The sequence below is a fragment of the Culex quinquefasciatus genome, chromosome 3 (genome assembly GCF_015732765.1).
Source record: "Culex quinquefasciatus strain JHB chromosome 3, VPISU_Cqui_1.0_pri_paternal, whole genome shotgun sequence".
Classification (NCBI taxonomy): Eukaryota; Metazoa; Arthropoda; class Insecta; order Diptera; family Culicidae; genus Culex; species Culex quinquefasciatus.
In genome coordinates this window covers 195,497,198-195,521,930 of record NC_051863.1, presented here as the reverse complement: position 1 = coordinate 195,521,930, position 24,733 = coordinate 195,497,198, and the positions used below count along the sequence as shown (strand labels likewise).

The 24,733-nt window shown below is 36.0% G+C and overlaps 1 protein-coding gene across 4 annotated transcripts in view; it reads right to left on the bottom strand.

Moving 5' to 3' along the window:
- Positions 1-10,941, bottom strand: part of LOC6038676 (BAI1-associated protein 3) — a 176,842-nt gene extending 165,901 nt beyond the window's left edge. For all 4 annotated transcript variants that reach the window (XM_038259949.1, XM_038259950.1, XM_038259951.1 and 1 more), the window contains exon 1: positions 9,978-10,941. The gene's annotated coding sequence lies outside the window, so the exon portion shown is untranslated. The remainder of the gene's footprint in view (positions 1-9,977) is intronic.
- Positions 10,942-24,733: the final 13,792 nt, after the last annotated feature.

The window sequence follows — 24,733 nt, the reverse complement described above, 5'->3', positions numbered from 1 at the left end:
TACTTCAATTTTAAAAATATTTTTAGATAATTGAAGGTATTTCGATTATAAACTAAGTTTTAAACCGACAGAAATATCTTTTTTTCAGATTTTTGACATTAAATTTGGTTGATTTTAAATACTGCAATTCCTCACGAAAACAGCATGATCCGAAAAAAAATTAATCGATCAGCTCAATTTTTTTTTGGAGGTACCTTGATCGAAATAATAAGACCCGTATTTTTTGTTTGTCCCTTACGATAATCTATGCTGGTGGTCCAAAAATTGCAATTTTCGTCGATTTTTGCATAAATCACATTAAGGATCATTAAGGAAAGGATCGAAAGATGAAATACGGGTTTGGAGGCTTCTTCGTACAAATCTACATAACATATCTTAAATTTGTGAAGTTTCAATAACAGGATTCTGAGATATGATTTCTTGAAAATAAAACTGGAATTTTCGACGTGGCGCGCAAAAACGGGAAAAAACACCAAAAGTTGCGTAATTTCATTTAAGAAAATTTTTGAATCCCCGGCCCAAGGGCAAAACAAAATATCGAATACTTTCGGCCAAGGAACTTCCCAAAAATTTTGAGCCCGATTGGACAACTTTTTTTTCGAATCAAGCTGTTTTCGTGGGGAATTGTTGAATATACTAACCTTAAAATTATTCCAGTCCTTCCAAGAAATGTTTTTTTTATTAAATGATGAAATATGGCTGAAATTGAATGCCTGATGGCTGTGTGTCATTTCATGTTTTTTTTAAATCGAACAATAATTGAATTAGTCAAGATTCAGAATTATGCAAAGAGGATTGTTTTTATTCAATTTTATAACTCTTAGTATGTAATAAATATTCCTTACCATGCATGGTGGATTCTTGTTAACAGCTGTGATTAAATAAAACCAATAAAAACAAGCAATCAAATAAAATGAAACGCGGACGTTTAAATTGTTCCTCGTCCGTGTTAACCCCCATACTCGAAACCAACAGCTCTTGCAGATGGTACACAGAAAAAAGTGTTGAACTCTCAGCAAATCTTCCTGCAACACCTGCCAACAGATGCTTTTGGTGGAAAAATCGGAAAATTTGAATTTCGAATCAGCTACGAATATCAAATTTGCCGACGTACAATGCCAATGCTGGCAGCAAAAAAAAGAACCGAAACAAAAAGAACACCATTCTGTGGAAACGCCTGGTTCATTCCATGAAAAATAGAAACCATGCGTCTCCATCAGCTGGAACCCGGGGCAGCTCGAAATTTGTTCCGGCAATCCGAGCTGCAGAAGCAGCTTTTTCCACAAAAAAAAAAAAAAAAAACAAACAAACAATACCAGAGGCGACGGGACGTGACTTTGACACTTTCAGCTGCTGGACCGATAATCAGGGCTGGACGTCAGGCAGAAAAAAAGAACCTACTTTTTCGCAGAGACGCATCGAGCTCTACAGGCTCAATAAAAACTCCTTACCTGCTCTGTATGGTAGAACAGAGCTAAGCTCTGTATGCAGCGAACAGAGCCAGCTCTGTATGGGGAAAAATAATATTAATTTGCATATATCTCAAAAACGATAAGTTTTAGAAAGTTGACATGTTCTAGAAAGTTGCTGGTACCAAAAGGTTCTATATTATTGTCTCAGACGTCATTACAATTTGATTGATTTTAGTTGTGCAAAACAAAAAAACTATTTATTTTCTAAGATACAAGGTATAGAATATTTTGTGTTCGACAAAGTTGCTCAACTACCAAAATGAACAACTCTCTCGAAGACACCAAAGCTCTATCTTCAATAGATACCGAAATAAAAATAAAAACTATTTTTATAATAAATACTGCTTGCGACAAACACAAAGCGACCGCGTCGTAGGCACAGGTAATATGAGGCATGTTTGGTAGAGATCGTCTGAAGTGAAAACTAGTATAGCAGAGTGTTCATAGAGAGTTTTTATGTTAAATGCTCTCGTCTGGATGGTTGAAAGAAATTTCAGATAAAATTATACAAATTTATAAAATTATATACTTTTTATTGCACTGGTAACTAATTAAGATTAGAAACAACAAAATTATTGCACAGCTATTTTTATGTTTGTCTTGACAAAACAAATGTTTAACAAAATTACAAGTTTTGTGCAACAAATTAAGATAAAAAACAATTTCAAATACGCAAGTTAAAAAAATAAAAACTAAATCTTCTAACAGTTATTTTAATTTTATAAAAAGAAAATCATTTAACATATGTTTCATTTCAGGAAACTTTGCCATTTTATTAAATTCAACAGAAAAAAAAACTATATTTTTCAAGCAAGATAACCATTGGAAAGTGTTAAGCTCTAAATAATCTCTATGATATTTTTTACATTTGTCACCTTTTTTAAATAAAATAAGAAATTGAAATTAAATAGCAAAAACCATTTTTTTCTTTATTTCTCAAGCAAGGAAATCAATGAAGAGTTTCAAGCTCTAAATGCTCTCTATGGAAATTTGCCATTTTATTATCTGTATTCTAAATATTTTTTTATTTTTCAAATAAAGGAAAGCAGTGAAGAGTTTTTAGCTCTAAATGCTCTTTATGGAAATTTGCCATTTTATTACCTGTATTCTTAATATTTTTTTATTTTTCAAACAAAGGAAAGCAGTGAAGAGTTTTTGGCTCTAAATGCTCTCTATGGAAATTTAGCAAAAACATAATCGACAATAAAATATATTATCGATTTATTTTGTCCAACTTAAATTTAATTACATTATTCAACTCAATTGATGTTAAAATCTTGTAGTGAGAAAAAAAATAGCAAAATTTCCATAAAGAGCATTTGGAACAAAAAACTCTTCACTGATTTCCTGAAAAAAAAAAAAATAGAATACAGGTAATAAAATGGCAAATTTCTATAGAGAGCATTTAGAGCTAAAAACTCTTCTCTGCTTTCCTTTATTTGAAAAATAAAAAAATATTTAGAATACAGGTAATAAAATGGCAAATTTCCATAGAGAGCATTTATAGCTAAAAACTCTTCACTGCTTTCCTTTATTTGAAAAATAAAAATATATTTAGAATACAGGTAATAAAATGGCAAATTGCCATAGAGAGCATTTAGAGCTAATAACTCTTCACTGCTTTCCTTTGTTTGAAAAATAAAAAAATATTTAGAATACAGGTAATAAAATGGCAAATTTATGTAGAGAGCATTTAGAGCTAAAAACTCTACACTGCTTTCCTTTATTTGAAAAATAAAAAAAATATTTAGAATACAGGTAATCAAATGGCAAATTTATATAGAGAGCATTTAGAGCTAAAAACTCTTCACTGCTTTCCTTTATTTGAAAAATAAAAAAAATATTTAGAATACAGGTAATAAAATGGCAAATTTCCATAGAGAGCATTTAGAGCTAAAAACTCTTCACTGCTTTCCTTTGTTTGAAAAATAAAAAAATATTTAGAATACAGGTAATAAAATGGCAAATTTATATAGAGAGCATTTAGAGCTAAAAACTCTTCACTGCTTTCCTTTGTTTGAAAAATAAAAAAAATATTTAGAATACAGGTAATAAAATGGCAAATTTCCATAGAGAGCATTTAGAGCTTGAAACTCTTCATTGATTTCCTTGCTTGAGAAATAAAGAAAAAAATGGTTTTTGCTATTTAATTTCAATTTCTTATTTTATTTAAAAAAGGTGACAAATGTAAAAAACATCATAGAGATTATTTAGAGCTTAACACTTTCCAATGGTTATCTTGCTTGAAAAATATAGTTTCTTTTCTGTTGAATTTAATAAAATGGCAAAGTTTCCTGAAATGAAACATATGTTAACTGATTTTCTTTTTATAAAATTAAAATAACTGTTAGAAGATTTAGTTTTTATTTTTTTAACTTGCGTATTTGAAATTGTTTTTTATCTTAATTTGTTGTACAAAACTTGTAATTTTGATAAACATTTGTTTTGTCAAGACAAACATAAAAATAGCTGTGCAATAGTTTTGTTGTTTCTAATCTTAATTACTTACCAGTACAATAAAAAGAATATAATTTTATAAATTTGTATAATTTTATCTGAAATTTCTTTCAACCATCCAGACGAGAGCATTTAACATAAAAACTCTCTATGAACACTCTGCTATACTAGTTTTCACTTCAGACGATCTCTACCAAACATGCCTCATATTACCTGTGCCTACGACGCGGTCGCTTTGTGTTTGTCGCAAGCAGTATTTATTATAAAAATAGTTTTTATTTTTATTTCGGTATCTATTGAAGATAGAGCTTTGGTGTCTTCGAGAGAGTTGTTCATTTTGGTAGTTGAGCAACTTTGTCGAACACAAAAATATTCTATACCTTGTATCTTAGAAAATAAATAGTTTTTCTTGTTTTGCACAACTAAAATCAATCAAATTGTAATGACGTCTGAGACAATAATATAGAACCAGTATTTTGGTACCAGCAACTTTCTAGAACATGTCAACTTTCTAAAACTTATCGTTTTTGAGATATATGCAAATCAATATTATTTTTCCCCATACAGAGCTGGCTCTGTTCGCTGCATACAGAGCTTAGCTCTGTTCTACCATACAGAGCAGGTAAGGAGTTTTTATTGAGCCTGTAGAGCTCGATGCGTCTCTGCTTTTTCGAGCTTGATTCGACGTCGCGACGTCAGTCGTTCACAATGGGGGTGGCGGTGGACACGAGGATGCCGCAGAGAAACGACGAAGGAAAACGTCTAGAATAGATAGCGGATAAAAACACGACAGCTCAAGTCGGAGGCGTTTCAGCTGCAAAACGAGGGAAAACAATGGGTGGGCTATTGTGTTGAGCTTTTTTTTAAGGCTTTTGGTATCTGCATTGTGAATGTTAGATGGGCAGATGATAATGTGCAGTTTGGCGTTTCGTCGGCTGAAGCTATTTGTGCTAGATTATATTCATTTAACGAAATTGTTTTAAAGAGATTTTTTGTTATCATAAAGCGTTATTTCGTCGCACGTGAATTTTGGTCTAAACTGAGTTAAGGACGCATTATGTTGTACACTGCACAGCAAAAAATCCGATGGTAAAATCGCATACAAAAGCATGCACATCACCTTCGTCAAAATAAACACTTAATATTACACACTGCATGTACAATTTTTGCAAACACAAAAAAAAGTTGCAACCGATGGGATTCAAACCCAGCACCAACAGTAAGGACTGGCGCCTTAACCCACTCGGCCATCAGACCGACGAAAAGCTGAAAGGATAAACGCATACATGTGCTTGACATTTCGGTCATGTAGGTTTCCCATACTGATGGGCTACATATTTCAGGGTGTAATAATTCTATGTAATAATTTCAAAAAAAAAAAAATGCACAAATTATTTTACACCGAGGCCTTTTACACGCAGCTGGATTACTACTTTTTTTGCTGTGTGTACAATGTACAACTTCAATCTAATTTTAATTGTAGTGTTTTAAACAAGAGATAGTAAAACCATAATGCTTAGTGCAATGTAGCCAAACTTCCAGTCAGTTTTATTTCGAACAGGTATGCAATTTTACCTCATAGGCTGTATTGCAAAAAAATGTTAGCATTAGCATTAGCATTAGCAATAAAGGTCGCACAATTCCGGATGGCTGCACAACGCTTATCTTGCTGTTTAACTGTAATTAAACGTATGATAGCACTAGACTCTCATCCGGTTACAATATTCCAACACGGGAGATACCATGTTTTCCTCTTTAGATGAGCGTGTAATACTATCCAGTAAGATAAGGGGCTCCTGGCCGGTACCTTGCTAACCTCGGGGATTGGAAGGTATGTTAGTAAACATCTATCTAGAATGCGCAGAGATCTCTACGTCACCTAGTGGTATAGATGTTTGTAGGGAGGTTTTGGACTCAATGTTAGTAAATTGAACGTTTGTTTTTTATCACCATCACCACCACCACCAAAACCATACCATCACCACAAAAAGCCATGCTAGATTTGAATACAAATACATTACAAAACGAACACAACAATAAAACCATCTTCCTGACCCTGCTGTCCACATGATACTGACGCGCAATAATATTAATTACCACAATGACCCCCCACTGCATACATGACTCGAACATGAACACGAACATAACACAAAGTGAACACAACAAAAATCCACCTCCCCATCACCACTGCTTGCATGATACTGACGCGCAATAAATATCAATTACCACAATGACCCCCCACTGCATGCATGACTCGAACATGAACACGAACATAACACAAAGAGAACACCACAAAAATCCACCTTCCCATCAATGACCCTCCACTGCATGCATGACTCGAACATGAACACGAACATAGCACAAAGTGAACACCACAAAAATCCACCTTCCCATCACCACTTCTTGCAAGATACTGACGCGCAATAAATATCAATTACCACAATGACCCCCCACTGCATGCATGACTCGAACATGAACACGAACATAGCACAAAGTGAACACCACAAAAATCCACCTTCCCATCACCACTGCTTGCACGATACTGACGCGCAATAAATATCAATTACCACAATGACCCCCCACTGCATGCATGACTCGAACATGAACACGAACATAACACAAAGAGAACACCACAAAAATCCACCTTCCCATCACCACTGTTTGCACGATACTGACGCGCAATAAATATCAATTACCACAATGACCCCCCACTGCATGCATGACTCGAACATGAACACGAACATAGCACAAAGTGAACACCACAAAAATCCACCTTCCCATCACCACTGCTTGCACGATACTGACGCGCAATAAATATCAATTACCACAATGACCCCCCACTGCATGCATGACTCGAACATGAACACGAACATAACACAAAGAGAACACCACAAAAATCCACCTTCCCATCACCACTGTTTGCACGATACTGACGCGCAATAAATATCAATTACCACAATGACCCCCCACTGCATGCATGACTCGAACATGAACACGAACATAGCACAAAGTGAACACCACAAAAATCCACCTTCCCATCACCACTGCTTGCACGATACTGACGCGCAATAAATATCAATTACCACAATGACCCCCCACTGCATGCATGACTCGAACATGAACACGAACATAGCACAAAGTGAACACCACAAAAATCCACCTTCCCATCACCACTGCTTGCACGATCGGCTGTATTGCAAAAAAATGTTGTTATGAAATTAAAGTTCAACTAAATGTCATGACAATGTACTCTATAATAATTGGAAAATTGGTAATAATTTATAATAAAGTATTTCATACAAAACTTTTTTTTTCGTCGAATTATATTTAGAATTTAAACAACGTTTGGATTGATGATAGGACCAAGAGTTGCTGTTAATTACCAATTGTGCTAGTATTATTTTTCAAAAAGTTTTTAAGATGGATTATTCGATATCAGAATCAGTGAGAATTGCTTTGTAACTTGTTTGTTACTAAGGGCAATTCACCCCAATTAAACATATTTTGAAAATACAAATTTTGTGATAAATTTTTTTACTAAAACTGTAGTTTTTTTTAAAGAACTCAGGAAGCTACAGTCCGTACTTAATAATGAAAAAAACTCTTTAATTAAAAGAATCGATTATCCGAAAGTTGAGTAACCAAAAGTTTCTACAGAGACTTCGGAGAATTGAATCACGAAAATATGTTTTGTTATTTTTATTTTTAAAGTCATCAAACTACACAGTAAAAAAATGGATCGTGCTAAATTTAAAGGTGTTATACTTTTATTCTGATGCAATATTATTCAATTAAAACTTAAAAGGTTACATCGGAATAATGGTAAATTTTACACATTATTTCTGACAATAGATAAGTTTTCCTAATGTAATATTATCATCGTTTTTTTTGTGTAGATTAACCACAATCAGATTAATTCACAGCGTTAGTTGAGCCATTTTGTGATTCGATTATCAGAAGATGCTATTACCAAAATAAAATTTTGGCTAGTTCTTCGGATAATCAAGTTGGACATTTGTTAAAACATTCAACTAAACGTAAGATATCAAAACGATAAATCAATCATTTTCTTCACAGCAAATAAAGTAGTAATCTAGCTGCGTGTAAAAGGCCTTGATAAAAAATAAATTTTGCATTATTTTATGAAATTCTATGTAATATTTCACCCTGAAATATGTAGCTTATCAGTATGGGAAACCTACTTGACCGAAATGTCAAGTTCATATATGCGTTTATCCTATCCATCTTCATCGGTCTGATGGCCGAGCGGGCTAACGCGCCAGCCCTTACTGTTGGTGCTGGGTTTGAATCCCGTCGGTTGTAACTTTTTTTGTGTTAACAAAAATTGTACATGCAGCGTGTAATATTAAGTGTTTGCATGCGATTTTACCATCGGATTTTTTGCTGTGTAATTTTCGGATTTATTTGAATTCCCTTTAGCATGACTGCAATATTACATACACAGTAAAAAAATCATGATAATATTACAGCTGGAAAAACAAAACAGAAAAACATAAAAAATGTTTTTACCTCTCAAAATTAGTATTTTACCCCTTTTCTGATAGAATGTCACTTTTTCAGTCTAAAATGTGGTAAAATTACATAAAAAGAGGTGATATTGATTCTTACAAAGTTATATCTTCCAAATTTACACAACATTTTATTGTGTAGCATTGGAAACCGGCATTATTGAAAAAAAAATAATAATTTTATGAAGTCTGATCCAAACAAAAATATTGGAATTTACTCATTTTCGACACACCTATTTTCATCACCCTTGCAGGTTTTTTTTTGTCAAAACTACCTTTCAAACAAATAAAAAAAATAAAACAATCAAAAGTTAAAACCAAAAGACAGTCTACACATTTTTTTTGGTTGTCTGGCTGAAGTGCTGATGAACCAAAAAAAGATTTAAGATTAGAAAAGGCTCCTTTTTTCTAAATTAATTAGTTAATTTTTGAAATCACTTAGAACACATTTACCATAAGTTAAATTGAAAAAAAAATGTATCACACCTAGTATGAAATGATTCTTTTTATATAAACGAATGTTACAAAATATACAACATAGCGTTGAAGTGCTTTTCAAGTTAGTGAAATGAATGTTTTTTTGTACATTTGATCTCACTTTATTTGTCCCCAAATTATGACTCACTGCAGAAAAGAGTCATCCCGATTCGTTTAATTTTACAATACTTACAGAAATTTTAAAATTTCGAGTCAAACTTACTTCTTCTTTTAAATAGCTCATTACTAAGTTTTACCTAATCCAATTTTGACTTATGACACTCGAATTTGTAAAGAAAATATGTCCAAAAAATCATGCAAAAAAAAGAAATGATGTAGCCCGAAGCATTTTTTTTACTATTTCTGAGATAGTTTTATTTGTACGGACATTACTTAAATCGGGTTTGGAGAGCTAAAAATCTTTATGGTAATTTCCCTCAAGCTTTTTTTTTAAATAATTTAAACGTAATTTTAGCCATTTAATTAAACACAACTCACAACTCAAAAATATTTTAAATACAAGCACTTCGCAACCCACGACAATCATCCTCTCAGTACACACCCCAGAATTCTAATCACTGGGTGTAATTTTTCACCAGATTTCACTGCCACCCACATTTACCCACAAAATCTAAAAATATGAACGCACACACACAACACCCAAGAACAATCAAAAACTCCTCCATTTTAACGTTTTGCCCTACCCTCCCCGGGGGCGTTCACGCACAGTTCTCACCTGAAGGGCCTCGCTCTTCCAGTGTGTTTTTTAGCAACGAAAAAAAAATATTCCGGGAACCCATCACTTCATCATCATCATCTTCGTGCTCTCCTCGTCCCGGTCGTCATTTTTGGCTGTCCTGCCACCGTTTCTTCCACCAGTCATGTTTAGAATCCTCAATTGCGGCGGATTGAAATTTTTAGGGGAGGTTGGCTTTATTTCATTTCATTTAAATAAAATTGATGTTTTGAAAATAAATGCGTTTTTTATTGCACTTTAAAATTATTTGTTTTTTTGTGACTTGATAATAATCCCCTATTTTACCTGCGTTGCTATTTTTTATTCCGAGCAGGGATTTCGTTTACTCCAAAGTCGCAGAATTTCCGATGAGTCAGCTGGCCCTCGGTTGAGCTGTTTTTAATATTCTTAAAGCGGATCAGTCAATCCACTCCGAACACAGAATGTGCGTATTTCCAGCGATTCAGGGCGGGCACATTCAACAGATTGTACATAAAGCTCGGCGATGTACATAAAAGCTCACACTAATAGACACCTAGACACGGACACGGAATTTCCCCTCAGCGGGACACACATCGCGTTTGCACACACTTCCGGGAGGGGACAGTTTCTACGCCGAACAAGTGTCCCGTCTCATTAGCTTCCACGTTTGGCGATGACAAATGACACTTTTACTCACTTTTCCCCAGAAGCTTTCACTCTCACCGAAAGTAGCTTTAATCCTCGGCGAGCTCTTCCCGTTTCTTCGTTTTGCTTTTTCTTATCGCACTTCCGGCACAGTCTAGGATAGCAAATTTTCACTTCCTGCGACGGAAACTTTGTCTTGGCTCGTGAAATTTTCCAATTTTCCTTTAAAGTAAGTTTTGCTGAAACGAACCTTCTCTACTTCAGCTTTAAATTCACTTATTTCAATTCACCTTTAATTCAGGGTAACACCTCAAAGTATTCCGTCTTAATCCTTTCAGTTTTAAACACACCCACACAGCTACACCACAAAACAGACAATTCACCAGACGTTTCCCTCTGATATCCTTCAAGTGTAGGCGCAGAGTTTTCCAACAGCAAATCGCCAAACTTTTCCCAACTCACACCTTCTTTGCACAATTTTCCTGTCCTCCAGAAAAAAAGCAATGAAAGAAGCAAAAAGCAGCAAACACTTGCTCCTTTTTTTCCAGGAATTTTGCTCCTCCTGTTGAAGTGAGAGGGAGAGGGTTTGTTTTCCCCTCCTAGGTTTGTTTTCCACGTCCAACGCTGTCCACGGCCGATTCACTACTGAGCAAAGTCCGCGACGGTGCGAGTCCTTTATCAGTGAGCTTTTTGCCTTGGCCAGGAGGAGGTTGGATGTAAAAAGAGGTTGTAAGTTGAGTGTGTTTTTCCTGCGAGCGAGTTTTCAGTTTGCTCTCAGCGGGGAGAGAGAATGATGATGATCGATGAAAAGGAAAATGAACGCGAAATGGGAGAGATTCGTGAGCGGGGGAGAGTTTCACTCTTGGTCGATGGTTCGTGTTGGCTGGCTGATAACAGCACGATTTGGGAAGGTGAGAAAAACGTGAGGAAGTAGGTCATAGTGATTGCAAGTTGTAAGTGTTGGTGTGTTTTCCTGACGAAAAGATGGGTGAAGGTCGGACGAATTTTGGGGATGGGGGAAAATGTCGACTCTGGAAATGCATTCGATATGGAAGTTGGCAGAGGTCATGATTGAGTTTAGGGATATGGTGTGGGGAAAGGATGCGATGTTGAATTTAAGATACCTTTCATTTATACACAAACGAAATTTTGGAGAAAACAAGTACACCAGGTTCGATAATGATATTTTTTTACGTGATTGAACACATTCTGGTATGAATTTTAGGAGAAAACACAAAAGAATATGAAATTAGAGCGTCCAATTTCCCGTCCCGGGAAAAAATTTCCCGGGAATTCCCGGGATTTCCCGAAAAAATAAAATTCCCGTTTCCCGGGAAATTTGTAAATTTCCCGGGAATTCCCGAATTTCAAGCGGAAGTATACATTTTCTTACATTTTTGGAACTATTTAAAAAAAAATGCTCTTAAAAAATAATAAATGAACAAACTCGACATGATTTTGTTTAATTAAATGTCTTGTTTGGTTTATATATAATTAATCAGATTAATTCTGATAATATTAATTTTTGAAGCAACTGGGAATAGATCTTGCTTAATGAGTATTAAATTATTACAATTAGGTAATGTTTTAATAGATTGATGTTATTTCATCAAAACAATGTTAACTCCTTACCTCCAAATTAAAATTGAGATTTTTTTAAGTTTTTGTTTACCATGATCAAATGAGATGAAAATCGAATTTGTGCAAAAAGAATTAATTCAATTGGTTGAATACCTAGTACTAAAGAAATTACAATTTGAATTAAAAGAATTATGGAGCACTGGTGCAACTACAGGTATTGGGAGGGGTAAATGTGAAAAAAATAGAAGACTTTTTGTGGAATGATGTTAATTTATCGTATAATTTAAATCATGTTGCATAACAATAAAAACATCATTGAAAAATTACTTTCTATTGTTTTTTTCTGAAAAAATGCAAAAATATATTCAAAGCTTGCTTAAAATATTTGAAAACATTGGGTTGTTTCGAGTAAAACCAACACTAAAAAGCTTTACCATTTGTTCAAGAGCTGAAACCAGTATTTGTAATGAAAAACGTAATTTCTGCATGTTTTTTTTTTCTCATTTCAATAAACTGGTCACAGAGGCAAGTTTAAAGTAATTTTATGATTGCGGATTATGGATTAATTTTACTCACAGTTTTGATAAAAAAAAATATTTCTCATCAAAAAATACCAAGATACATTTTCTTGTAGTCGAATGATTTTTTACATGCAGTCAAGCTGTTAATTGATCTTCACACTCATTTAAATCATTAATAGTGATGTCCTATACAATTTTGTTGCATAATATTAATTAAAACCAAGATCATAACAATTTTCAATAAATTCAAAATTTCCCGGGAATTCCCGGGATTTCCCGGGAAATTGGCTGAAAATTTCCCGTTTCCCGGGAAATTAGTAACCCCGGAAAATTGGACGCTCTATATGAAATACAGCACAACAGAATATCAAATACTTAAATTAAATAAAAAACATGATTTAAGAAACCATAAAAAGTGTTGTAAAATTGATGAAAAAAGTCGAAGAGTAAAATAATCGAAAAAAAAACAATTCAAATAGAGCAAAAAGGCCAAATAGATTATAATAAATTTAAAAGCAACAAACCATACATTAATAACCAAAATAGAAAAAATAACAAACTTGGGAGAGCCAAAAAAAAAAAACATGAAAGATAAGCAGAATTTAAATAAGGCTCTTTTTAAATTTGAATAAATTAAGGGTACATTTTCAAAGATAACAATAAAACAATGAAAAGAAGAAAAACGAGAAGTATATGAATAAGATTTTGAACGAAACTAGAAAAGAAGAGAGCAATAAAAATGGAAAAACTGTAAAAATATCAAATTTAATCTAATATAGTGCGTCCATCCCGGGAATTCCCGGGATTTTTCCAAAACCGGGAATTCCCGAATCCCGGGATTTTTTATAATTTGTCCCGGGGTTTGCCGAAATGGAAAGAAAAAACCATTTTGCTCTTGAAATTCAGATTTGGTTGTAGAAAAAGATGAACAGTTGAATACTTATTAATCGATATTAGCCCCGGGAATTCCCGGGATTTCTACAATATTTTTCCCGTTTCCCGGGAAATTTTAAACCCGGGAAAATTGGACGCCCTTATCTAATATAATTGATTTAAATTTTATCTCATTAAATTTACTTTAATCTAATTTCATATTCAAATCAAATCAAATTATTCGCTCTACAGCATTGCCTTGGCGTTCTCGATTGCGAGATTTCTACTCGAAACTAGGTGTTCGAAGGCTTGATTGTTGAGGCAATTGCAAACCTCTTTTTACACCTTAGCTTCCATCCACTCCGGGATTCGAACTGACGACCTTTGGATTGTTGGTCCAACTGCCTACCAGCGACTCCACCGAGGCAGGACCCAGGGAGACGACTCCTACACCTGGACTGAGCTAACGACCTAACCTTTTTAGGTTAGTCTGGGGCCAACATTTACTTCCCGTCCGACGGAAGGCGTGATCAGACAAATTTCGTCTCGAAAAATGCCACCGGGACCATCTGGGATCGAACCCAGGCCGACTGGGTGAGAGGAAATCTCGCTTACCCCTACACCATGGTCCCGGCCCGTGGTAATTTCATCTTATTAAATCTAATTTCCTGTAATTAAATCTAATTTCCTCTAATTTAATCTAATTTAATCCAATTTAATCTAATTCAATCTTATTTAATCTTATTTAATCTTATTTAATCTAATTTAATCTAATTTAATCTAATTTAATCTAATTTAATCTAATTTAATCTAATTTAATCTAATTTAATCTAATTTAATCTAATTTAATCTAATTTAATCTTATTTAATCTAATTTAATCCAATTTATTCTAATTCAATCTCATTTAATCTAATTTAATCTGATTTAATCTAATTTAGTCTAATTTAATCTTATTTATCTAATTTAATCTAATTTAATCTAATTTAAATTAATTTAATCCAATTTAACCTAATTTAATCTCATTTAATCTTATTTAATCTAGTTTCATCTAATTTATTCTGATTTAATCTTATTTAATCTAATGTAATCTAATTTAATCTTATTTAATATAATTGAATCTAATTTAATTCAATTTAACCTAGTTTAATCTAATTTAATCTAATTTAATCTAGTTTAATCTCATTTAATCTAATTTAATCAAATTTAATCTAATTTAATCCTTTTTCATCTAATTTAATCAAATTTAATCTATTTTAATCAAATTTTATCTAATTCAATCAAATTCAATCAAATCTAAACTAATTTAATCTAATTTAATCTAAGGCCGATGCAAATATTTTTCAAAGTTTTTGTCCCTCGGCTTTGGCCAGAGTCGAGAGGGGGGGGGGGATGCAAAAAAATAAAAAAAATAAATATTTAAATAACAAGCCATAGTTTCCGCATTTGCATGGAAGAAGTGTTTAAAAATGCATTTTAAACAAGTTCAGTTGTTTTGCAATCATTAGTTTTCAAAAAATGTAAGATTTGACGAAAACAAAAATTTTAGCGAAAAAAACTTTTCACGATAGTGAACATCGAAAATTTTCAAAAATGCAAAAGATTTTGAAATCAACCCAAACATGCTAAAAATGATTCTTATTGCAATGGAATACATTTTAAAATGATTTCAGCTCATTGCACTTCAATTTTAATTGAAATTTCGAAGTTTTTTGAAAAAATATATATACAGAATACAGAAACCTTAAATAAAATTTGCACCAGCCTAATTTAATCTAATTAATTCTCATCTAATTTAATTTCATATTTAGTTAGACTAATCAAATCTAATCTTATTTAATCTAATTACATCTCATTTAATGTAATTTAATAATATTTAATTTTATTTGATATAAATTATTCTAATTAAATTTTATTGGATTTAAACAAAAAATTTAATCGTTTTAGAAGAAATTGAAATAGATTTTGAACAAACAAGAATAAAAAAAGTTCAGAATTTGGATGATAAAATTTTAAAGAATGAAAATCAGCTGTCAAAAACAAATCCAACAATCTTTTACTTTACTCTCCTCAACAATAGACCTATCATAACTTATTATTTTTTCAACTTGACAACTCGTTAAAATAGTCAAAAAGCTTAAAAAAAAGTGTTCTATATGACTAAGCATTTAAAAAGCAGTACGGATTCATGTAACTATCTGGAAATATCGTTTTCACTATTACATTTCTCTCTATCACTTCTCAACAAACATATTTTCTTGTAATTAAATGAAAATTAGTCAATACAAGTTTTTTGCTTGAAAACCCGAATTTAAATGTTTTAAACTAAATTTAAAAATCTAAACCTCTTTCATCAATATTAATGTCCGAATGTCCCCATCTTTGTCCCCAGTTTGTGGGTCAAAACTCAAGCTGCAGTGACAAAGAACCAATTCCATAATTACCCACGACGACCCTTCCCTTTCCTCTGCCGCTCCAAAACTCAACAAAGAGTAACCGACCCATCTGATAAATTATTTATGAACAGTCCACTCGTCAGCTTACTTTCAAGTCATCAGGCTCTTTGCGTTCCACGCTGTAAGGATCCTCCTGAGCTTTTTTTCTCCTTCCTATTTTTTTTGTTGCTGCAGGAAACGAAAAAGTCCCTTGGGTCTGGTCTGCTCCAGTCTGAAAAGAAGAGGTGACACTAAGACTCCACTTGTCGCCATCAACCGCCCACGACATTAGTGGGGGTCTTTTTTTTTACTTGGTGGAGTTTCTTGTGGGTTGAAAAATGGGTAAATAGCAGAAACATTGCTTGGGTCACTTGCTTGTGGGAAGAAGCTTTTCTTATTGAGATATTAAAACCTTTTTTTATTATAAGTTATCAAGTGAAGGCATGTAGTTTGTTACAATTTAAAAATGTTTTCATGATTTATTTGAATACACTTCTATGCTTTTCACAGAACGAAAAAAAAAATAGCAGAGGATTCTTCACGGAGCTTTTCATTATGAATGAAAGGCTCTTCTCTCTCTTCTCTTATCTTGCCTCGAGACCTGAGCTGGAAAAGATAGCTGCCTCCCCATTGAGAATCATAAAGGAAAGAAAAGCAAACCACATCCTTCTTCATCTTAAAAAAATGCTTTATTCCTTCTTTCTTCGTGTGCACGTGCTGCACTTGTTCCGCTCGGAATGGTTGGTAATTTTCCAACCGGCCAGACGACCGCAAGGTTAATGAAAATTGCTATTTTTCCACTCCAAAGTTTGGCTGGCTGGCTGCTGAATTGCCGTTAAAGTATCGGAAACATTTTTACCTCATGTACGCGGAAAAACTCGCGCAGCAACTTGGAAAATATTTTATTTATGGCGTTTCGTTGAAATGCTGCGGAAATGATTAATTATGCATTGCGAGAAGGATAAAATTTCTCAACTGGGAAGGTGGAAAGAAACGCATTTTTTAATTTGAATCAATTATAATTTAAGAAAAATGAACTCGTTAAAAGTGTTTTATGAACATTTATTTTTAACAAAACATTTTTTTTTCAAAAATTATAATCCCAAGCTCCCCTAATCTAAAAAGTCGTGGGTGAAGTGATGTTGTAATATGTGCTTGCAACTTTGCAAGATAATATTAGAATTCTAAGAAGGAAGTAAGGGTAAGCTTGATGTTAAAAATTCTGCGCAATCATCGTGATGTTTAATTATGTTTTGAAGAAAAGTAATACTTTTACTTTTCGTTGCAAAGTTCCTTTTCGCCTCTTTGTGTAAGATTTTAGCTTTTCTACACTTCTAGAAATTTGTCATTTTAGATGGCATGACACTATGAATTGAAAATATTGTTAAACAAACATATGAATCAATAATTTCCGTTGAAAAACGAATTTTGAAAAATATTTAAAATTATTGCATTTGTTTTTAAATAAATGATTTTTAATATATTTTTTTATTTGGACGTAAAACTTAGAAAACTTTATTTTCATAAATTCATTAATAGTTTGCAAATTTGTTACTAAAGCTCTACTAAAACGAGCAATTCCCTATTTTTTTTTTTTTGTTAATTTTGTATTTTTTTATTCGAATTAAACATTGACCATGAATTCTCTATGTCAAATGAAGCCATTTTGCATCATCAATTTTTCCATACAGCGCTCCATACAATTTAGAGGGCTATACTTACTTACTTTACTTTATCAGCAACAGGTCTATCGACCCAACGCTGAACTAATCGAAGATTTCCAGGATGCTCGATCTTGGGCCGCTCGTCTCCAGTCGCCTACAATGTTGGCCGCTCTTGCATCTTCGTCGACTGCACACAGCCAACGCGTACGAGGCCTTCCACGAAGCCGACGACCGCGTCCAGGTTCGCTGCTGAATATCGTTTTAGCCGCCCGCTCCGACATTCTGGCTACATGTCCAGCCCACTTCAGCCTGTCGTGCTTGATGACTTTTACGATATCAGCATGTTTGTAGTCTTGGTACAACTCGAAATTCATGCGCCTGCGCCACCGGTCTCCTACTTGCTTGCCGCCGAAGATAGAACGCAGGATTCTCCGCTCAAAGACCCCAAGTGCTCTCTGGTCAGCCTCCTTTAGCGTCCACGACTCGTGACCGTAAAGAGCTACAGGGAGTATCAAGGTCCTGTACAGCGTGATTTTCGTAGGCGTCCTTAGGCTGCGGGACCTTAGCTGGCTACGAAGACCGTAGAAGGCCCTGTTTGCAGCACTAATCCGCCGTTTCACTTCGCAGCTCACATCGTTGTCGCACGTCACAAGTGTACCAAGATATACAAACTCATCCACCACCTCATATCTTTCTCCATCTATTTCCACCTCCGAAACATCATCAGCTGCACTGCCACGCGCTCTGCCAGCAACCAGATACTTGGTCTTGGCAGTATTGATGGTCAGTCCGATCTTCGCAGCTTCCCGCTTGAAAGGGACGAACGCCTCCTCCACTGAACGACGGTCGATACCAATGATGTCGATGTCGTCAGCGTATCCAAGCAGCATGTGCGATTTAGTGATGAGTGTTCCGTTTCTTTGCACGCCTGCCCTTCGAGCAGCACCTTCCAACGCTATGATGAACAGTAAGTTCGAGAGAGCATCGCCCTGCTTCAATCCATCCAACGTAACGAAAGCTTCAGATGTCTCGTTAGCTATTCGCACGCTTGATTTTGCTCCGTCGAGCGTTGCACGAATCAGTCTAATTAGCTTCGCCGGAAAGCCGTGTTCTAGCATAATTTTCCAAAGTTCGTTTCTTTTGACTGAATCGTACGCCGCCTTGAAGTCGATGAACAAATGGTGTGTTTGCAGGTTGTACTCCCGGAACTTGTCGAGGATTTGTCGCAGAGTGAACATCTGGTCCGTCGTTGACCGACCCGCTCGAAAACCGCACTGGTATTCGCCGACAAAGGTCTCGGTCAACGGTCTCAGCTTGCTCCACAGGATTCGGGATAGTACTTTGTACGCTGAGTTGAGGATTGTGATGCCTCGATAGTTTAGAGGGCTATAGTCATGTAAAATGGGCATGTTAATATTCGAAAATGTGTATCTTAAGAAGGGATTTTCTGATCGATTTGGTGTCCTCGGCAAAATTGTAGGTTGATTAAAAGTTAACTACCATTTTTTTTGTTATTTCACTGTGTATAACTACTACTAGAATTTCACTATTAAGCAGTTTTTTTTATTTTAGGAGATTTTTGATGTTTTGTTGGACTGAAAAATGCATCTGTGGCGCTAGAATTTAGGACGGTGCATAATCTGGTACCGAAGTTATGAATTTTGGAAACTATGTGATTTTTGGATAAAGATACGTTCGAGCAGAATTAAAAAAAAATCATGAAAATTTATTTTTTCTCCCTTATTTCACTTCGCGATAACTCGGAACCCTATGTTAAAAAATTAAACTTTTGTAAAATTATCTGTTTTTTTTTAATAAGGCCGTTGCAAATATTTTTCAAAGTTTATGTCGCCCCCCCCCTTCAAAATTGGTCTGAAAAATCAGGGGGCAAAAAAAAAAAATTTCCAAAAAATTTCAAAATTTCCATGAAAATAGAAGTCTAATCAACTGAAAACAATCTAAAATGCATTTTTCTGCATTGATTATCATATTAAGCATGTTTGGGTTTGTTTAAAAATGTTTTGATTTTTTATGAAATTCCAATGTACAGCACCGCAAAAATTTTATTTTTCGCAGAAAATAAAATTTTCGTGAATACTTAGATATTTTGGAAACTAATGATGGCAAAACAACTGGACAGGTGTATAATGTAATTTAAAACACTTTTTTCATAGAAATGTTGAAAATTTAAATTTTTATACTTTTTTATTTTTGCCCCCTCGACTTTGGTCAAAAAATATTTGCAACGGCCTAAAAATAGTTTCGAAATTTTGAAATCAAAAAAATATTTCCATAAGGTCCTAACTATCTATCTATAGAAACGAAAAGATCGTTCTTCAATGCTTTTCAGGCAAGTTTATAATAAATTTTGAAATCTTTAAAACAAATCTCTAAGTCAATCTTTACATGGCTTTTACTTCAAAATGACACGCTTAATTGAAACACTTTAGAGTACTTTTTGATTGAAAATTGGTGTTCCATGGAAAATTTCATTAAATTTGGTGATTTCGTGGAGAATGGTTCATGTTTCTATTTTTTATTAGAAGCAATACTTGGACGTTTTTTTTCAGAAAATATTTATTGAATTACCGTTTTCATTCATCATTAATATTTTTACTATGAATGTAAAAGGTGCAAAACAAACTCAATCAAAATTCACCATAACCACATCTTCACCCGTTAAAACTCTCACCCAAGCATTCGAAAGCAATTTAATTCCACTTTCACCAACTAAAATTATAAAACTTTTAATTTTCTAGTGGGTAGTTGTTCGTTTTCCCCCAAATGGGGCTGCATATGTTTCCACCTGGTCGGATCTGTTGTTTTAGTCAGCCCTGGTGGAAAGAGGTCTACCTGGAAAAAGTTTCAACTTTTCCACAGTTTCTGAAGAGGGAGAGGTACTGCCATCGATGAAATGGAAAAGTTTGCAATTTAATGTCTGTAATTTCTTCATTTTTGTGTGTTTTTTCTGGTTTGATATAGGGGCGGTGGCAACCTTCCATTAACAATAAGCTGCTTTTTTCTGTTTGATCACGGTGCGGTGGCCAAAAGTTTCCCGGGAAAGCGGCTTTTCCGAAAATAACACAGTATGGTTTGGTTAAATTGGAATATTAATTTGAAAAGTCCAATATTTTCCAACTAGTTTTATGAAAAACATGATTTCCACCTCTTCACGGTAATCCTGTGGCTACCTATGTGAAATTACCATGTGCCGTATTTTTGGCCATCAACGTAATTAAAAGTTTCCTATGATGGCCGCGCTCGTCAGCCTCCGCACCGTGTTTGCCGGAACCGGGGAAGTTTCGGTGACGAGACCTGGCCCTCCAAACGCAATGTGTATTCTACCATGTGCCAGCTTGCGAGAGAGCTGCGGTGGGAAAATTGAAGGAAAGTAATCAAAAAGTTTTATCACTTCCAATCGTAGCAAATCATCTTGTTAAAAATTATGATACCTACTTCCGCAGAACTCTCTGCCTCCCTCTTGATGGAGTGAAGTGGCGTGACGAGTCAATGTCAACGAGCCAAAAGTGAAGTTCTGTTTTTGGAATTTTTCGTTGGATCGGTATATGTGATTTTCATTTTAAATTTAATTTTTAGTGTGAAATAAAATCATAGTTCTTTTAATTTTTGTACTCTCCTTTTCACCTGAATGGTTTCGCTTTCTAACCACCACCTGACAACATTAAATTTTCAGGTTTGCTATAGTTTCGACTTGCTAAAGTTTTAACTTTTGAACGAGGTGCCACCATGCGATGAAAGGGGGGAAAAGTTTTCACTCTGTAATATTGGCCCTACTGCTCTCAACTCCAGGGCCGTGCACAGGGTTTTCGAAAGGGGAGGGTTTTCTCGAAAGGGGCGCATGGGGTGCTTGTTTAGATTGCGAAAGGGCGCTAACCAAAGGGCAATTCACTTCTGATACTGCACCAATATGAAGCCAATATTGGAGTCGATACGGTATGCAACCTAGGAATACTGCGCGTGTATTATGCGCGTATGATATCCACGCTGATATTTGGGTAGATATAACCTCATATGCGACGAATATGGGGTCTATATCGTCAATACTGTATGCAGACAATGAGAATAGTATGTGCGTATGATACGCGTATGCAGTATACTCGAAGTGATTAACCCCTAGGCGCTAACAGTCAATCTTTAAACTCAATAAATAATACTTTGGTATATTTTACATATATTTTGCTGGTTCGAATCCCGCGGCGGACGCTCTAAAATTCTAAGTGTAAATATGGGTATCCGGCGCCGTCGCTCTGTGCCTTACTCAAACAGGGCGGCGAAGTCCTTGTAGTTAAAAGGATGACAGTGGTTGGTCTAGTCCCGGGTGACAGATATAAAGTCAACTTCGTTTTTTATATATTTTACATTGGTGCAACACAGGGCCCCGGCGATGGCCTGATATGAGCTACCGAACAACATTGGCAATATGGCGTCGTTTGTTTACAAACATGAGATTGTTTGTGGACGAACCGAAAAATTTACATTTTTGTAAAAAAAATCTATAACTTTGTGCAATAACATTAAGTCTTACAAAACAGACAAAATTTCGTTAAATTCTAGAACAGAATTTGTTTTATTATTATTTTTCAATTTAAACCGCTTTTATCGCGATTCTGATCAAGATTGCACATCAAATCATCGTGCCTTTAGTGTATCTTTAGTTTTCACATCGATTCGTTTTAGATACGTGTTTAAATTTTGAAATTTAGCATAAATCAAAATAAGTTGCAAAATTCCAAACTTCAGCCATGTGCAACAATTTCCACATCACCCATGCGGGAAACCGATAATGGGGTAATTCATGCGTTCCAAACTGTCAAAATTCCAAAACGTCATTGCCAATCTTCGGTTCGCTGTTTTTGTTCGTGTTTGAAGTTTCGGGCCGAGACTCTGGTGCAACAAGAGACTACACTTTTTGAATGCAGGGAGGAGAGGAGTTGAGGAGAGCCAAAAAAACTAGCCTGGCTAATTTCTGTGAGGACATAAGCTCGATGTCTGAAGCAACCCGACTCCAAAAGGCGTTGTCAAAAGACCATTCCAACGGTCTAGGACAGGTGAGAGACGAGCAAGGCACTCTCACTGTCACAAACAAGGAAACACTGCAAGTACTCATGAGTACGCACTTTCCAGAATCAACTGAAAGAGAGGAGGATGCAGCTAGTACCCGGACTGCAGATGGCGTATGGTGTCGACCATCAAGAGAGTCAGTCCACCTAGCCCGTCGAATGTTTAACCAGTCTTCAATCAGATGGGCCCTCGGCACATTTGAACCACTGAAGGCTGCAGGACCCGACGGCATCCTTCCAATCTTTCTCCAAAAAGCAGCCGACACCATAATGGCTGAGTTGATCAACTTACTTCGAGCCAGCTTCACCCTGGGCTACATCCCTCGAAGCTGGCGCAAAGTTAAGGTGATCTTCATACCTAAGGCCGGCAGAAGTGACCCCACGATGCCAAAGCCTTCAGACCCATAAGTCTGACAGTGACGCTGCTCAAGCTTATGGAGAAAATCACGGATAACCACATCCGGGCGGAGTTCTTGAAGGACTTCCCTTTGCATAAACACCAATATGCATACCAAGCGGGCAAATCGACCGAAACTGCCCTACACGCGTTAGTGTCACGTATCGAGAACGCACTGAAATATAAAGAATCTGCACTTTGTGCTTTTCTTGATATTCAGGGTGCCTTCGATAACACTTCGTACACAGCCATCAACGAAGCGCTCCGGTCGAGGAACGTCGATGGAACAACTGCGAGCTGGATTCATGCTATGCTTACGAGCAGAGAGATTTCAGCATCGCTAGGAGACACATCTATCACAATAACAGCAGCCAAAGGCTGTCCGCAAGGGAGTACTCTCTCCTTTGCTTTGGCTGCTGGTGGTAGATAGTCTTCTAAGAAAACTTACACTACTCGGCTACGAAGTCATTGGATATGCTGACGACGTAGTCTTAATCATCCGGGGGAAGTATGACGGAACGTTATCGGACCGTCTACAGTCAGCTCTAAACTGCACCATGTCGTGGTGTGAGCAGGAAGGGCTGACAATAAACCCCAACAAAACCGTGATAATCCCGTTTACTAACAGGAGGAAACACGACCTTAGGCCGCCTACCTTGAAAGGAACCCAACTGACCTTCAGTTCTGAGGTCAAATATTTAGGAGTAATCCTTGACAAAAAGCTGAACTGGAATGCACATCTGGACTATGCGGTAAAGAAGGCAACTACTGCTATCTGGGCGTGCAACAAAATGCTCGGCAAAACCTGGGGCCTTAAACCGAAACTTGCATTCTGGTCTTACACCACCATCGCCCGACCTAGGGTAACCTATGCGTCGACCGTTTGGTGGCCGAAGACTGAACAGAAGACATGTCAGTCGAAGCTGACCAAGCTCCAACGACTGGCATGTCTCTCTGTAACGAGTGCAATGAAAACAACCCCCACCGCGGCCATGGAAGCCATGCTATGCATTCTGCCTTTACATTTACATGTGAAGCAGGAGGCAGCGCTTGGCGCTCTACGACTACAACGGTGTAACAACTGGGTGGAAGGAGATGGAACGGGTCACTCGCGGATCGTGAAGGCTTTTGACATTTCCCCCCTTGCAACTTCAGTCTCGGACTGCATGGAGGTGAGGCTCAACATGGACATTCCATATGAGGTGATTGAAACAAATCGCCAAATGTGGAGTAATGGAGGACCTACACTTCCAGAAGGAACTATTCGTTTCTTTACGGATGGTTCAAAAATGGGCACTTCTACTGGAGCTGGAGTCTTCGGTCCTCGAACCAGGGAAACCATATCTATGGGAAAGTGGCCTACCGTTTTTCAAGCAGAAGTGTATGCCATACACATCTGTGCGAGGACGTGTATTATGAGAAATTATAGACACGCAAAAATCGGTATTTTCTCGGATAGCCAAGCTGCACTATTGGCATTAAAATCCTCTAAATGCGAATCCAAACTTGTTTGGGAGTGCGTCGCTTCCCTCAGGGAACTTGCTTCTCGGCATAACAGAGTCATGTTGTTTTGGGTCCCAGGGCACTGCGGCATTGAAGGCAACGAAATGGCTGATGAACTTGCTAGACAAGGCTCATCAAACATCTTCGTGGGTCCCGAGCCGTTCCTTGGAATCTCAAAAGTGCCGTGAAGCAAGAAATAACTAATTGGGGACAATTGCAAATCGCTTCAATCTGGGGCGAGATGCGAGGATTGAGACAAGCTAAAACTTTTATCACTCCAAGTCCTTCAATTGCCAGGAAACTTCTTGGCTTAAACCGTAGGGAACTACGAATACTCGCAGGGCTTCTAACAGGACATTGTCCTGCCAGATATCACCTGCAC